Here is a 14,526-nt window from a genome sequence, read left to right on the forward strand (position 1 = left end):
TTTTAAATGTAATAAGTAAGTATTGATATAATTAAATTAAATTAAATTAAATTAAATTAACACGAGTCAAATGTATTGTGTCGCAGACAACTAGCTTAATTAGGCATCCAATTAAACGCCTGGCTACTTACTAAAAGGCGCTGTTCAATCAGCGACCTGAATGACACTCAGCCAATTCAATTCCGTTCGTAAAATAGGGAAATTTACTTTACATTCTTTATTCTATAACCTAACCTAACATAACCTATACTATCAATGTAAATATTTTTATTTACATGAAAGTCCCTATTCTTTGAATGGAAGATATATTAACCGGTGTCATTCAGGAAATTGGTTAAAGGCCTTTTAGTATAGTGTCTAGTCTGTTAATTTAAAGGCTAATTTAACTATTTGGCTGCGACATGTGTATTGTATTCAATGAAAATGAATTAATGATTGACTAGGCACGATGTAAATCTGTTTTATTTTTGGCGTATAAGCAGTGTATCATTAAATTAAGATATATATATTTATTCAAATACTTTCTATATGATTGTGTATGCAGCGTGAAATTTTTTATGATAATCATTGTTTTTGTTTATTGCAATCGATTTAACAATTATACAGAAAACACTATTTGTATCGTACCTCAGTAAGTCGAGTCTAATTGGAATTGGAAAATAAAACTTATTCCATTTATATATATATATTTTTTTTTATTTATATCGCTTATGTGACTCAAAATTAAATTATATAGTGTTCATAATATATAAAATCAAAACGTCTGAAAGCCTTCTAAGTCGAAACCGTCGTAACTTAGAACCTTACTTATGAAACATAAAGCAAGATGCAGCGCACGGAACATTAAAGTGAAGCGACAAAAGCGAATACAAAATGTAAATTGAATCCAAATTCCCTTGAAGCTCAACTTACCAAGGTAACCCGTTACCTGCATTTGTACATGTACAGGGAAACTGATGTATCATGACAAAAGAGACGATATCACAATCGGAGCCGTATCGTAAAATTTATCAAACGATAGCACTAAAACCAGCGCTTTATGGTAATCGTGGCCAATCAAATCGCTTAATCCTTTTGATCACAAATATTTACGTTTTTTCTGAATTGATGATCATTTAAAAGAAAAATTATGTGGCCATGTTTTATCGTTTTTATTTATTTTATTTTTAAATTATATAACATTAATTATCATTATATATACATACATACACACACATATATATATATAATGATTTTATTCTAGTTTCGATCGCGGCTTTGCTCCTATTTTATATGTGGTACATGGTCCTCCGGGTTCAGTTTGCTTCATACAAAATTTCATTAAATCGGAGACCACAAAAGACAGAGTTACTTTCACATTTATAATATTAGTATAGATTATTATAATTTCAATAACGTTTTTTTTAGTCAAGTCAGATTCCAAGTTGGAACGGGTTCACGTGTTAAAAAAATATTTTGAACAATACTGAAAACTCATAAAAGTTGTTTTTGTATATTTTATTATTAACATAAGGTTTTATTAGGTGGTATACCGTAATCAAAGTTTACGATTTTGCCAATAATTTATGGATTTTATATCAAATTAACAATCATTAAATTTTATTTTATATAAAGTCGTAAAGATCACCTTCGCTATGCAATAGGAATACTTACTAAGATACTTTATGCTGTTGAGTGTTTCATATTTAATAGTGATAGAGCAAAGCTCGCTTCGGTGGTGCCGCTAAATAACCCAATGTAACACCATATCATTGCTATTTTAACAACTCCCAAAGGCACCCAAATGTACTTCCTTTATCCAATATAATAAGTTAAAAAAAAACTTTCTCATATAACATACTTCATAGGTTGTTCGAAATTCAAATTTAGTTTTCTTCGATTTGACAATCAGCCACGAGGATTTTATCATGCAGACATATGTTGTATTTGTATGAATGTTGTAACCATTCACGCTTATTTAATATTCTTACACACACACGCACATACAGACTTCTTTATAAAAAATTGAGATCTATTATTTGTCAAAATTACAAGTTACACATATCTCTCCAATAACAACAATTTAAAAATAGAAAGTAAAAACATTCATAACATAAAAAAATGAACTCGATAATATAATAATCTCTCTTTAAGAAATTATCGATTTTATTTTACTATAAAACCTCTTTGATAACTTTAAAAAAAAAGCCATTACAAACAATCGGTTACATTCGAATCGATACATTGCAATATTCAATATGTTCACAGGCCGGCGCGAGCGCAATCGTCGAACGAAAGTTGGCCAGTAACGTAACAGCTCTACTTCCGTACCGAATGTTGCTTAGATACCAATGAATAACATATACACGCGAATTTCGTTCTTACATATTTAATAATATAGGCAGTTTTTGCGTATACATTTTATGATAAACGGCAATGCTTGTGGTATTACTATTACACACTAATGGTTGTATTAAGGTGTTGAAGTATGTTTTGTGATTGATATTTTATTAGTGTATTTTTTTAATTTAAATTTATATTTTGAATTAATGATTTTATACCAAATTTTCTTAAATACAATTTTAAATATTAAATCAATTTAATATTAAAGAAAGATATATATTATACTTCTCTCACTAAAGATAAAGTTTATAAGGCTCATTATGAGGTTTGATTTTTACTTGCAAATTGGGCTGCCGAATTGGTCACCAACGCCCATAGACAACGACACTGTAATAAATAATAATGCAATGCACCACCTTGGGAGCCAAGATGTTATGTCCCCCAACACTGGCTCACTCATCCTTTAAACCGAAACACAACAATAAGTATTACTGTTGACTGACAGTAGAATATGTAATACATACCAAGAGAGGCTTGCACAACTCTACCACGAAGCCTCTAATGCTGATTGATAGAAACTAGCAACATATATGGCAGATAGGTACGGCAGATATTCATCATATTCAATCTTCACCGCCAAGCACGAAATTAATTTTACACAGAAATATGTACATGAAAACTCTGAAATGCTAGTCCAGATTTGAGCTCGCCTTCTAGTCACGTGTGTAGTTATACATTCATTAAATATTTGCACTCAAATACAATAGCTTAACGAATGTTACTTATTAAATTTAAAGAAAATTATGGTTGATTATAATATTTTAATATTCATGCACCACGTCAGAACATAAACAACAAATTTTAATGTCATCTAGATATTAGACTAATATTTATTTAATGAAATAGCATGATTCAGACAAAATATCATTTTTTCTATATTTGTATTTATGTTTATTAAATTAAAACGATCATTAATCATTTATAATTAGATTATTTTCATAGATTTCATTTTGTGAATCTGTAATATGTAGCAATATTAAAATTAAAATTTGAACTGTTAAATTCTTGTCACATTTGAGTTCGTGATCTGCTGTCGCGAATGAAATCGTGAGGAGTTCTATCTTGGAATTTTTCGTGGGAAATACAGTGATGTTATCGGCAACGCACAGAAGTTTATTTAAATAGAAAACTTAGGTTGAATTCTAAAAACAATTTACTTTAAAACGTTACTTTGAAATATCGAGATTGTTATTTTTTTCTTTTTTTTTTGGTATTTAATAATGAATTGTAATTAGAGGGTTTAATCTACTCTTTCTAGACGGACTTCATCTGCATCTGGTCCTTTTGGAGATTCCGTTTTGTTTTTGTTACATTTGTATGAAATAAAATGAATTTCATTGAAACAGGCTAATTACATTTCTTTATAAAATAGTTTTCTTGGCTTCGCCCAGGGATTATGATTACGTAATTACTTTTACTTAGATTTTTATTTACTTAGATACTCTACGTCTATTTTTTATTTCCCCGACAACGTGTACGCCAAATTTCAAATGAAACAAAATACTCTTTATTGTATACCAGTTAACACATAGTTTAGTCACGTTTAAGAAACATGCACTTCCAGGCAACCTTAAGGTAGAGGAAAGAAACAGATTTCGTAGTTAGGACGTGAAAACGTAACAAACTAACCCAATTTCTAGTATAGTATTAGAAATATCTTTAAAACAAACGAATTTAACTGGACTAAAATAAATAATTCGGTATGTAGAGGTGAAAAGGATAGTCTTTCGTCACTGTCAAATAATTTTAGTTCAAATATTACGTACACCAGAATCAACACCAATACTTAAATCAACCGCAAAGTTACAAGACAAAGCGATAAATCTACAATGTATATTTAAATTGTGAAGGTTAGGTTATTTCGAAATGTCGATTCAAATCGTTCCGTTCCGGTTTTAGAGATTAGTGTTATAATGCCAAAAAAATTGCTTGAATATTATGCAATTACGTGTACTGAACTGCGGCCCAGTTTTCAGACACGAACTTTTTTATGACACTCGAAAGTCGACTCTATTTCCGTAATGAGAGAGCTCATTATCGTCGCGTTAATGTTTTTTCAGATACCTTTGTTATTACGAGCAAAGTTATACTCTAATAAAGTACTATTAGGGTATAAAATCGTTTATCATTTGTTTATCGTGTTACGTATAGTTATACAATCCTGTCATAATTTCTGGGAAGTATATATATGTATGTATATAAAAAAATACAACTTTTTGTGGTGTGAAATGAAAGTCAAGTGCTTATTATATGCAAATATTAAGCCTTACGCGTAATTTTCTCACGTTTAAAGTTTCAATAAAATGCAAGTTAAAAAAACATTACACAAAAGGGTCGATATTTCGGTTATTTTTATTTTCCTTTTTTTTTTATTCATTTTAATTATAATATTAGAATTAAAGCTATTATTATATTTACAAAGTTGTGGCATTTATAATACTGAAACTAGTGAAATGAAATTTATCGTTATAAAAGTAATTAACAAACGCAGCCTCACTCCCGTTGAAGTCTATTTGACATTTCTACTACGAATATTAAAATAATATTACATTATGATGATTACAATTACTGTTATCTACATCTCAATAGCAAGGTGAGTGACCTTGAATTTCTGAACTAGTCACTTATTGTCCAAGTTTCAGATCCAAATGTAAGAGTTATGACACGACCTCCGTGGTCGAGTAGTGTGTACACCGGTTTTCGTGGGTACGCTCCGTGGTCCCGGATTCGATTTCCGGCCGAGTCGATGTAGAAAAAGTTCATTAATTTTCTATGTTGTCTTGGGTCTGTGTGTTTGTGATGCCGTCGTTACTTCTGATTTTCCATAACACACTTCCTTTAGATACTTACATTGGGATCAGAGTAATGTATGTGATGTTGTTCAATATAAAAAAAATATATATATATATATATATATATATATATATATATATATATAACAATCCTTACGCCGATAAAATGGTATACCTATTAATTTCGAACATGTCACAACAGGATTCGACACGTTTTGATGGAAACAAGTTTATGAAGATCAACTAATTAATGCAATACACTGAGTTCTTACTTTTGCAAAGCTTAGAAACAGCTTTCTCATCTTCACTAAAATTTTCGTTTGTAAAAATATATCTTCAGAAAAACTGTCTCATTTTTATCTAGACACATATAATCATTACATAGTTTAAAATAAACTCGCTTAGCGCTGTCTGTCACCATGTATTAGATCTCTAAAATTACACAACGGATTTTGATGCGGTTTTTTTTCAGTAGATAGAGTGATTCAACATTACATACATTTTACATTAGCAGCCTGTAAATTTCCCACCGCGTATTCCACCAACCCGCATTGGAGCAGCGTGGTGGAATATGCTCCAAGCCTTTTCCTCAAGGGAGAGGAGGCCTTTAGCCCAGCATTGGGAAATTTACAGGCTGCTAATGCTAAAAAAAAGAGTGATTCAAGAGTAAGGTTTATATGTATAATACAAGCACAATATACTAGAAAAACAGTGATAATTTTGGAGGTTTCTAATGTTATGATTAAGGATATATTATATTAAATAAACGCATAATAACAAACAATTAAAAGGTACATGTTAAATGTTTCCAATTAAAAAATCAAAATTAAACTTTAGATAAAAACATTTTACTTCATCAATTAGTGAATATCGATATTTCATAATATTATCATTATTATTCTACAAAAACATTGTATAAGTATTTATGTGTTCCGGTTTGTAGTGTAAGCGAGCTATTGTAACATCAAGTACAGGAGACATAACAAGTTCATCTTAGGTATGGTTTATATTTCGTAGTGCCGATATCTACACGCTGTGATGATCACATATTTATATAATCATCAAGAGTTTTTTCCTCAATTTCATAAGCCTTAATTAACTTCTCTTATATCTTATAACATGCTAATGACTTTCTTCTAATTAAAAACTACATTATATTAATTAACAAAGGGCGTTCATAACACAACACCATTAAGGAGAAGTCGATTTACCAAAATGACTCTTAATATGAAAGAAATCTAATTTGCCTTTAAGTTAATGCTTATGATTCTTATATTTATATCATATAATCCGAACCAAGTTATTTAACAGAATAAAAGCCTCAAAATTTACAATAATGCAACTTTTGGATGTACAGAATTGAATAACAAATTATTTTATGTATAAACGTCGCCAACACATAGAGCAATTTAAAAATTAAAATTAAAAATACCCAGAGCCCAAAAATTATTTTGGGCTCTGGGTATTTTTTATTATATATTTATAGCATAACTAAGTATCGCTCGCGGCTTTAGTGGTTGGTCGTCAGAAGTTAGTCATAAAAGGAGCCTACGTCAACTTCATACAAAATTTCATCAAATTCGGTTCATGTGGTTTGGCCGTGAAAGAGCAACAGACAGACAGACTTTCGCATTTATAACATCAGTATAGAGTATCACATTACAATGCCAATAATAACATAGTACTGTAAGGCCACTTCAAGATAAATTTAAATAAAGTTTGTTTCATTAAATGCACAAAATATATTTTAAATAAACAAAGTGCGAAACCAAACAACCAGACGAACGGTATACGGCGGTATGTGTATTCCGTTAAACACTCGAAACGTCAATGCATCTTCGAGTACTTCATGTTTAAAAACAAGGCATTTATTAACCGTGTTCCGAGTCAAGTATGTCTTAAACATGATTATACTGTTAATAGAAATAACAAACTTAACCATTTGAAGATATTTCTTCTATGATACCCAAACTACCAAACCTTCAACGAACCTAATGACACACAATGTTTCCCGCAACTTTGTCTTCGTCATAATTATAATTCCTGTAAATTCTCTTATTTATAAAATTTCTTGATTTTTTCCTTATCCAGGATCTCTACTATAGCAGATTTAATAACAATCGGTTTCATGATTTATTAATGATGAACAAACAGACAGGGAGAATTAAATTCACATTTATATTACTGCTAGCTGAGCTTACGGCTTTTCTCGCACAAAATTGATAAAACACAAACTTCCGACCCTCATTTTACGCCCTTAGCGGTGGAGTTTCGTAAAATCCGTTCAGAGCGGATGTCTACACCTTATAAGGAACCTAAATGTATATATATATATATATATATATCGGAGCGTGGTTACTTTAGTTGTTGATTTGGATAATTAATGAATCGAATAGTTGGCAATAATGTTTGATGGCTGATTTACTTATAAGAGCGGGTCACCCCGAATGGAGTTGTAAGCGTCATGGCAACGCGAGTCGTTATGTTTTTGACAAGCTTCTCGAATGCGATGGTTGCTTGCAAACCCATTTGCTCTTAATCGAGATGAATTATTGTAATCCTTTGATATTATTGTAGTGTACGATTATTGAATCAATGAATACAGTGATTAGACGATAGTAAATACGTTTTATTTTATGAATATCTCCATTGCACGCCCACATAGTCTTACAAATGTCGGATCAATCCCCGAACCCAACTGTTCGGCATCCTGCTTCTCCGACATCAGAAGTGGGATCAGAACACATATCAGACCACGCAGGCTCACTCAGCAAGTTAACAACGCCAAAGCTCAAGCAAGCAAGAAATACAATGGACGTCTCGAAGAAAACATCCGCGCTGACGTGTTTTTCCTGCGGCGAGCGAAGCCACATATTGACGCGTTGTGCGAAGAAGGGAAAACAAAACAAGCGACCCGGTTATGAAATGTCGAGTGGATATCTGCACCATGAAGCCAGCTCTAGGTCTATTTTCTATTAAAAACGGTGGGCAGTTTTCATTTTGTTTTGATTTCGGTGTTAACAAATTACTTGGTAAGAGAAAGCGTAGCATAGTGACCCTACTAGAGATTGACTTGGTGACAAAGTTGGCCTTGGTGGCAAATGATGGCCTTGGTGGCAAGTGATTGACTTGGTGACAAAATTGGCCTTGGTGGCAAATGACAGCCTTGGTGGCAAATGACAGCCTTGGTGGCAAGAGATTGACTTAGTAGCATAAATAGACCTTGGTGGTCTTGCTGGTCGCTTACCTTGTAAAGTTATGCTGCTAGAGAATGTTATGCTATTGAGATAGCATGTACGGTTATAATATTCATCGTGTGGTGGTCAGAATGGCCAAGCGTGTTATGATGTGTACATTTGTTGTTTCATTGTTTACAGACGAGGAGGTTTACAGCAACGAGACACACGAGGACGTGTGATAGTTCAGGATGGCCGTATCGGAGCGTGGTTACTTTAGTTGTTGATTTGGATAATTAATGAATCGAATAGTTGGCAATAATGTTTGATGGCTGATTTACTTATAAGAGCGGGTCACCCCGAATGGAGTTGTAAGCGTCATGGCAACGCGAGTCGTTATGTTTTTGACAAGCTTCTCGAATGCGATGGTTGCTTGCAAACCCATTTGCTCTTAATCGAGATGAATTATTGTAATCCTTTGATATTATTGTAGTGTACGATTATTGAATCAATGAATACAGTGATTAGACGATAGTAAATACGTTTTATTTTATGAATATCTCCATTGCACGCCCACATAGTCTTACAAATGTCGGATCAATCCCCGAACCCAACTGTTCGGCATCCTGCTTCTCCGACATATATATATATATAGATGGTTGAGACAATAAGGATAAGTCTGAATACATATAAACATAAAAACTCTTTTAAAATATCACATATAACGTTTATAAAATGAGTTTATATTTAAATCTTAAAAACCTTAAACTCTCGCTCACTTATGTTTTTGTCGGTAGGCCCATTGTCTGTAAGGGTGAGTTCTTGTAAGGCGGTCTTTAATTCAGCATTATCACGAGGAGGACGCAATGTATGGACGCTTAGATTGGCAGAAAACGCTCATTGGATAACATATTAAGAATGTCACAATGATGTGCAGTAAAAATTTAACCATCATGTATAACTTTATTAGAAATTACCTTTATTACTTCCATTCTCTTATTGTTAGGTTCATTCATTCAAATGTTCATTCATCATATTCGATTTGGCCTAGTAAATACAACACTATGATCTTAAGTAAAGATCGCCGGCAAGCACTTCACAGTTTTAATATACAGGTTTTTTTTATTTTTAACAAGTCGTACGTAATAAATAAAAAATAGATATCATGTTAACGCCTAAATAGTCTTTGTATTATATATTCGTACATTGATCTTACATACGGGTCTGTATCGGTATAGGTCATTGCACTTTTCTTAACACAGTTTCTCAGTTTACACATAGATCTGGGTTTTGTGTATTCGCCTTATAACGGTTGCTTGCTTAAAAACGTTCATTACTCCTATCTCTATTGTATGACATTTTGACGCGGAATAATAATCATTCTAGAATAATTTATTATCTACTTACTAGTTCAATTCAGATTTGAATGATTATAATGTATAGTATAGTCATTAATATTATGATTTATTGTTTGAAGCAAGCATTCTTACAAATATAGAGCCATAAGTACGTTTAAAAATGAGCGCTTATCACGTTAAAACCATTCGACTGATGTCGATTTCCCGATAGATTATTATCAACGTACAACACGAAATTAACAGAGACCGTCGGTTCGAAGTTTCGAGGCGAGCTTAATATAATTTTGTAGTGAGTGGCTTCTTTTCTGATCCCAAGATTTGCACTAAAAACGCACAATAATAGTTCTATTGTACGACAAATAGGAAGTTAGCTGTGTAAGCAGGCTATTCACGTCGCTTACGTTAACCCATTTGATGCACTGTCGTGATAATTATCATTTCTTCAATATGCCTTTATTAAAATTAACCATAACATGTAGAATAACTTAAATAACGACGGTTCCGCTGAATTAATTCTTCGAAAATATAAATATCTAGTTCGGTCAATAATGGATATTTTAAAATGATTGCACGTTAAATAATGCATTTATGTAATTTGTTAGTAAATTCAATTAAAGGGTATTGGATTACAAAAGTAATCAAATTAAAAAAAAAAAAAAAAAACAGTAGCATATCGTAAATCTTATTATAAACTTATTTTACGCTTAAGAAATATCAATTATCGTCCAAGTTGTTATAGTTATAAAGGCTTAAGTTCTGAAATTGCCAGTCACTTACTGACAATACTTATACCACTGAAACTTTAAATGTACATTTCGTAATGAAAACATAGAGTAAATAGACACACAGAAGTGAGAGGTCACGTTGCACGAAGCGAAAGCAATGAAATAACTTACAGTGATGCTACCGATTACAAAACACTTGGGGTACTTAAAGGTCGCATTATGTAAACTCTAAAGATGCATAGATCTGTGGATATTTTATGTAATATCTATATTGCGATGACAGAGAATCCTCGTTTTATAAATGCCAATCTGCGACATAGAAGTGTTTTAGAAATGGCAATTATTATTGATACAAACAATAATAAGTCAAGAATTTTATTGGTTATGGTATTTTTTAGTATTTAAATATTGTCATTACTTGAAAAATCCCTTTTAAGTCTATTTGAATAATAATATATATTTTATAATCAATTTATTTTGTCGCCTAATTTTCCTAGTATCAATTAAGCTTTGTAAGTATTTTATAAAATATTTATTAAAAATGTAACAGCCTTGCTCTTTTTCCTTTTTTTGTGAAGGAGTTTTGGAGCTTACTCCACTACGATAATATGCTATGGCAGATTCTCATGCACAGGTTTCTTCACGATGAATGGTTTTTCTTCCCGAAGAGCACGAAATGCATTATCCACAAAAATTAAGCACTTAATAGTTCAGGTCGGTTAAGACTCACGTCTTGTAACCATCATCGTAAATTTTAAATCCATAAAGTTTACAAGTAATTAAACTACACATGTTACATTATAATTTTTAAAAAGAACAAATATTTGGTCCTTCGAGCCTGATAAAACAAAACAAACAGTAATATAAAAACTAAAATCATAAACTCTTCGTGGTTTAAAATATTATTATTTCATACTGATATTATATTAACGTATAAAGGCAGATGACCACCGGTTCACCAACCTTCACCTCTCGGACGGTTTGCACCCGATGCACCTTCTAATACATTCTAATATCAACGAAATGTTTATTTCATAACGTGATATTTGCAGGCCGGTTTTGATGAGACGGCATTTATTACATTAAATGTTGATTTCGCACAGACGTTTAATATGTATATAGTTTTAAGACAATATTATGTTTAATTTACAAAATACCTTTATGACCTCTATACATAGCACGACAGCATGCCGAGTTTCATCAAAGTCAAACAAGTGATCTCTACCAAGTGATATCCAAGTTCCAATTTTCGTAGACACACAATATAATATTTTATGTATTAACTAGGCGGACCGGCAAATCGGCCACGTGATGCTAAGTGGTCACCAACACATTGGACATTTGCGCTGTTAGAAATATTAACAATCCCATACTTCGCCAATGCGCAACCAATCTTAGGAACTGAGATGTTATGTCCCTTGTGTCTGTACTTACATATACCTATATTGTGTAATTATCTTTCAAGATACAATAGATCGCTGAAGGTATTAGGGTAAACTCCAAGAGTTAAATAAATAAATGTCAAGTCAGTGGTATATCCATACACCAATAATCTTAGAATTAATTAATAATAGTTTGCTAAAATAATTACAAACACAGGTACAACATAATTTAAAGGATTGATTTTAATTGTTATCTAAGAAGAGATTTTTTAATAGTTGTGAAGATGTTAAAGGTTAATGAAATCATTACACGATTCTGTTGCATAGTGGCATTTAATCGTTTCAAACGTGGAAGCTGCTCACACAGTATACATTGAAGATTGAGAAATAATATATACCTTTATATTAACAAATAGTAAAGACGTTGTTCACTATATTATAAGTATGAAACAAGCCCACATTGAGACGGCGTGGTGAAATATTCCCTAATTTGTGATCTCAAGAGGAAAGCAAGCCTTAATTTTTCTTTTATGAAACCAGCTATTTTATATAACTAGCGAAAAATTAAGAATATTAATACATTGGAATTGGTTATTAATATAATTCGTATCTCATTGTTCAAAAGAAATATATATCTATATACAAAAATGTATCCCTATTTCTCATGGTCGCGTCGTAACTGGAAAACGTCTTAACTTTTTAATCATTTTAGTACAAGTTTCCTATGGAAAAAATAAATAGAGATTTGAAGAATTGCACGAAAAATTAAAAATGTTCCGAAACTTAAGAGCGTTTATGCCGTACCATAATATTTTTTCGTTATTATTTTTATTATTATTTATTCCAGTTCGAATTGAATATTCGTATCTAAGACAGGACGTCTGTCGGGTCAGCTAGCTTATTAAATAAATAAATAGTGCGATCGATAATTTCTATTACTCGTTGGATGATGATTATGACCTAATTGAATATTATTATTCCGGCTTAATAGTAAAATAGCTTCGTTCTTTATATTTTTCCTTGAATTTAAATTTAATAATACTAAACACGTCCATATCCTCTTACGATACACGCCGCTTCCTTTTCGTTAATTCGATACGGAACTCATTGCAAAATTTAATTTAAGGTTCAATATAATTATATTAAATATAATTACATAATTCATGTAAATCTTAAAACTTTCTGACATAACGTACTTAAAGCGTATCCTTAATTTTCTTTCGACTAATTGGTGGTCTAAATTTTAATTTTGATATTACGAGTCGAATTTTTAGAACCTCATGCTGTGTGAGTGTGTATATACATATATATATCTATATTATGTACACGAATATTTTTTTTTAAGATAATAACGCCTATAGTTTAAGGTGTCAGTCTACCCACTATTTAAAAAATAAATAATAAAAAAATTATAGTTTTTAGGTCGTATTAAAATAAATTAGCATTTAACTCAGACAAAATCTATTTGCTATTACACTAAAGCTAATAAACACACGTCATATAAAGCAGATTTGTATGTCCAAATCAAATACGGCAAAAACCAGTTCTGTTCTCACTATTGTATCGTAATTAACATCTTCGTAATCTCAAATGTAAGGTGTACCCGAATGTGTAGTTTTAATGCGTATTTCATGTATAATAATTTATAATATTACCGTTATACAGAATTCTAGACATAAAAGAATCCTTTCGAAGAATCTCAATGAAATCAAATTTACTTGACCTTAATCCATTTTTTAAATATTTAACTTTTTTTTTAATTATCTTTATTTATATCTAAATACATAAAATCATAAAATAGATGCATAAAATCTTCATTTACACTTACACAACAGATATCTTTTGAAAACGACAAAAAAGCGTTTCATTTTTTCTCGTTATTTACAGATAATTTCGCCAATGTCTGTAATGTTATAGATACAAAACGTTTGCATAAAACTTAATACTCAAATACATTAAAAACGTCGACAAAATAGTGTGACGCATTGTGGTGTTAAAGTTATACCCGACACTGATTTTCAGCGGGCTCCGTCATCAGACGGCCAAGTCTCTCTAGACACATCGAGATGTCATAGAATTCTACCAATATTCTTTTATTCTTCTCAGATCCATCCGCATCTGTACAAACATTTCTTTTGACATATTGATCTATGTAAATAATAGGCTATTGACTGATTTTTAAAATCCAATTTATATTATTTAGTAGATGTTAAGGAACTCAGTAAAAGTGTTTTTTTTAATTCTAGTTGATATTTGCTGTAAAATATCAAATTAAAAATTCTTTGACAATATGGCGCTGCAATGGGGTCAATGATGTCATTAGCATTTTTTTTTAGCATTAGCAGCCCGTAAATGTCCCACTGCTGGGATAAAGGCCTCCTCTCCTTTGAGGAGAAGGTTTGGAGCATATTCCACCACGCTGCTCCAATGCGGGTTGGCGGAATACACATGTGGCAGAATTTCGTTGAAATTAGACACATGCAGGTTTCCTCACGATGTTTTCCTTCACCGCCGAGCACGAGATGAATTATAAACACAAATTAAGCACATGAAAATTCAGCGGTGCCTGCCTGGGTTTGAACCCGAAATCATCGGTTAAGATGCACGCGTTCTAACCACTGGGCCATCTCGGCTCGAGGCAATGATGTCACTTGCCTGTTTTGTTATCTGTGGCTTAAATAATCCACATACAGTAGGTAAACGAGGTTAAC

The 14,526-nt window shown here is 31.7% G+C and overlaps 1 protein-coding gene across 2 annotated transcripts in view; it reads right to left on the reverse strand.

Annotated features, from left to right (window-relative positions):
- LOC125073616 overlaps window positions 1-14,526 on the reverse strand; it is a 165,595-nt gene that overhangs the window by 111,314 nt on the left and 39,755 nt on the right. The window lies entirely within an intron of this gene.

The sequence above is a fragment of the Vanessa atalanta genome, chromosome 24 (genome assembly GCF_905147765.1).
Source record: "Vanessa atalanta chromosome 24, ilVanAtal1.2, whole genome shotgun sequence".
NCBI classification, from domain to species: domain Eukaryota; kingdom Metazoa; phylum Arthropoda; class Insecta; order Lepidoptera; family Nymphalidae; genus Vanessa; species Vanessa atalanta.